Source organism: Brassica napus, chromosome A8, assembly GCF_020379485.1.
Source record: "Brassica napus cultivar Da-Ae chromosome A8, Da-Ae, whole genome shotgun sequence".
NCBI lineage: Eukaryota > Viridiplantae > Streptophyta > Magnoliopsida > Brassicales > Brassicaceae > Brassica > Brassica napus.
The window spans coordinates 9017494-9021761 of NC_063441.1; the positions used below are offsets into that span (position 1 = coordinate 9017494).

Consider the following 4268-nt stretch of genomic DNA (forward strand, 5'->3'; position numbering starts at 1 on the left):
CTAATACTTGAACATGTTATTTTATGTTATATATATATTTATTTCGCTATCCAGAAGAAGCACTAACAAATGTACTCATGTATGCCATGAACTTTATAATTCATACATGCATTATATTTTATCAACTCTCACACTTTCAAAATTTTAAAGTCTATAAAAACGAGAAAAATAAATATGGAGTTGATGAATTTTTAAAACATACTTTGGACGACGTGGAACAAAAAATTGAAAAGGCAAAAAAAATTTCAAACACTTATAAAAGTAAGATAAATAATATTTAGATAATGAGACATGTTTACAATTCAACCAGTTAAATACCATAATTGAAATTTAATTAATTTTTTCTTATTCAGCTATTCACCTTATATATAATTTCCAATAACAAAAAAAATTGAATACTTAAATTTTTGAATTGCATAAGACAAAAACAATGAATCATTTAAAATTATTTTATACTAGGGGTTGTCCCGTCCTACGGGCGGGTGATTTTAAACTAAAATGATTTTATATTAAAATATTTTAATTTAAATTTACTTTGTTACTAAACTATAAATGTAATCTATTTTTATTCTAAAAGTATACTGTAAATTTTATTAAATTTTGTTGGTTTGAGTTGAAAAGACCACTAACATTTTTTTGTTAGAGAACACAAAATTATTAAATTTAGAAATTAAGAAAAAAGTAAATATTTATATTTTTCTATTTGATTTATATTTCAGTTTTATATAGTTGAAGAAAATCTAAGGTAAAAATAACTAATATTTTATTTCTAAGATTATCAGATTTTAATATTATTACAATAACTAATTTTCACGAGAATAAATTAATACACCCATCTCCAAACTAAATCAATTGCAAATCAAATGTAATGTGATAAAATTATTAAAAGTTATATCTTAAAGCAATATATAAATAGTTTCAATAATGCCTTAAATAATAATATATAGTATATATTATGTAACAACAAATGATGTTTTATTTTGCGCGGAGTTTTATATCTTTGGTTACATCTAGTTCCTAAATATGTTTATATATTGATTTGCTTATTTTTTTAGTTTCTCAATCTTCTCAACACCCCCATATTTTATAGGGCTGGAGGTCGAGCCTTTTCCAATGCCACATGTCCTAAATAAGAACCGCTTTCAGTCAGTGGGTTTGGACTATTAAGGTTTTCTCCTTATGTAGAAAATAGTGGTGAAAGTCATTACCTCTCAAGATAACTTTTACCTGCACCACTGTCATTATTAAAATAGAAATGGATTGGAGAGGTTGCATTCAGGAAGAGCCGACCTGAAAAAAACTTGAGTCAATTAACATTTTAAGACCAGCTATATCATGCTTAAGAAATGGTGGTTAATTGCTTACTCTCAATTTAGGGTTGAAGTTTGTGGCAACCACCACCTTCGGTTCAATAGAAATTCTCATTTCATCAAGAGCTTTCGCCAATCCTTCAAACACACTTAGGCATACATTTGAGTTCCTGGAACGACAGTTGCGAAATTTTTTATGCATGTCGACACATAGACCTAGTTGCTTTCTATATTTGCTCGAAGCATTAGAGAAGATAAGATCAAATTATAATTTAGGATGACAGCTCAAATTATTTAATTAAGAAAGGAACGTATAATCTATACAAATGTATGGGTTCTACAGAGATAATGCTCATTAATTATTTGGAACCTGCATTCGTACGACGACGTGTTCGGTTTCTTGTACCATAACAGTTTTTATTTAGAGATGGTTTCACGTTTATCCATAAAACATACATATGATAGTGCATATGATATGATGTTGACTTTCTTTGGGCCAAAAGCAGTTTGTATATAATACCAAATCACGAAATAGTGAAGACAGCTAGAACATTACTTTTCAGTATAGATGGGCATACTATATATTTAAGAATTCGAGCTAGTTGCATGATAATAATAAAGAAAGTTGGCTAAACTTTAATAGAAAAAAAACTGTATGTGAGTTTATACCTTTTGATGCTTATGGTAATCATCATGTGTTGTACTCTGAGTCTCCTTCCCTGTATGTAGTTCTAGTCCTCTTTACTTGGCCAACAATATCTATGGAGGAAATATAACCAAAGCTAGTAAGTCTTGTATCAAAGTAGTATATTGAGAAGTATTAAAAGTGTGAATTTAAATCTAACCTGGTAAATCAGAATTGGTGTTGGCTCGTACCATTAGTTGGTCATAATTCAGAAATCTGAAGTGCTCCACTGGGATTGGTTTGAACCGTTTCGGATATCTCCATAAAGACGTTTCGGTTGCTTCTTGTCACTCAATAACTGTTAGAAGATGTTCAGCCGGTGTACATTTCTTGATGCCTGAAGCCCTGAACCATCGTCACCTGAGAAGAAGGTAGGTTACTCAGACAACATCTTGAACACAACTTCGATAATAACATAGTTAATCAAAAAAGATCTCAGTTAAAAAAATACCTTGGCATCAAGCAGTAGCATATCCATGCTTATCAATTGACCTCCTTTCTTCACATTCTGAGACGCCCAAAAACGGAGAAGTCTCGTCTGAACAATATCATTTCACCGGCCTGTCTTCAACTCGAAAAAGTGTAGCTGGAAGTTGCCATTTTTGAAGATCTTGTTTGAGAGTTTCAGTCCAGAAGTAATAGGCGGAGACTATGGGAAACGGGGAAGCCACATCGAAAATATATATAGATGCTGAAGATAGCTACTGAACAACAAATAAAGGCAGCAATAAAGAAGAGTTCATGGGATTTTTGGGTTTTCTCATTGAATGACATAACTCCCGAGAGTTACTTGGCCGAGGAAGTGGAAGAGAGATGGTAAGCTCTTCGATTACAGAAACCCTAATCTTGGATTACAGGAAGCAGAAGAGGGATCGTAAGCTCACACACAAAACCATTGGGCCTGAGAAAACAACATGATATAAGCCCAAACAGAAGTCTTGCTGTCGTAGAGCCCATAATGGGTTTCGGTATTCAGAACGAAAAAATCGATTTCATTTAAAATTTAATGAAGTGACACGTGGCGAAAAATGCCCTATGCATACTGATGATGTGGCAGCATAAAGAGGGACTCAAGCCAACTTTATTATGGCTCCGATTGGTGACATGTTGTATTAGAGTTGATTTATAATAAAAATTACAATTCGATGTAACTCGCAGTAAAAATTATGTGGTAGAAACTGTAAATTTATGTAGTGAATTCGCTGTCAAAATATGAGTTACTAATTTTTAAAAATAACTGACTGGTAACATTTTTGATGTATAAATTGTAGTAGTTTATTTAAAATATAATTTTATAAATGCTAACAATGATAACCTTTATCATGAATTTAGTAAACTAGACTGAAAGTATAAAATATATAATAAAAATTAAATAAATATACTTAAACATGTATATATATATACACATTATAGCAAAGGCAACTGAGCAAATGTATTTATATATTCATGTAATTTCATATATAAAATTTCTAGTTACTAAACATAGTTAACAGTTAAAATTAAAGAAATAATTTTGTTTGAATAATAATCCAAATCAAATAAGAAAATTTATAAAAATCTTTGACTAACTAATAAATACTTACATGATTTTATTTTTTGAAAATGGTTTAGTAACTCAAGGAAAGTAAACGTGATAAATAATTTCTATGCAATTCAAATATTAAAGTGTTAAAAAAGTAAAAGTAACCGTAAGGTAATTGACAGAAAGCAAAATAACTACTACCTCAACTCTAATACATACGATTTTGGTTGATGTTGATTAATTATTTGAGTTACCAATTTTACAAAAGAGATAACTCAAAATTGTACCTCAAATATAACACATTATAACTCAAACATAAACTCAAAAAATAAAAAATAAATCATGATTGGTGACATTTTTGAGTTATAACCACAAATCAAACTTAATCAATAGTAACTCATGTTACCAATCAAAGCCTATATAAGACTAGGGATTAACCCGGGCTACGCCCGGGATTTTTATTATTTTTATAATTTAAATTGTTAAATTATTTATATTTAAGGTATGATATATATATTTATATAAATGTTAAGATGCATGTCATAATTAAAATTTATTTTTAAATTTTAACACGTTAAATTAACATATTTTTTACTATTTAAATATCTTTTTTGTAATTTTGTTGGCTATCTAGTTATCATATTTAGCAAAACTATCCGTTGAGTGTTGAAATAAATGTTTTAGATATTTAATTAAACTGTAGAGTATTTTCGGATCGACCACATGCTCAACAATCGATCCATCCGTAAAA

The 4268-nt window shown here is 29.4% G+C and overlaps 1 long non-coding RNA gene across 1 annotated transcript; it reads right to left on the reverse strand.

Annotated features, from left to right (window-relative positions):
* Window positions 1–958: 958 nt before the first annotated feature.
* LOC125577284 lies at window positions 959–3795 on the reverse strand. The gene is made up of 2 exons (XR_007315659.1): window positions 2447–3795; window positions 959–2355 (listed from the first exon to the last, which is right to left on the reverse strand). It is a non-coding gene; the product is annotated as an uncharacterized LOC125577284 (long non-coding RNA).
* Window positions 3796–4268: the final 473 nt, after the last annotated feature.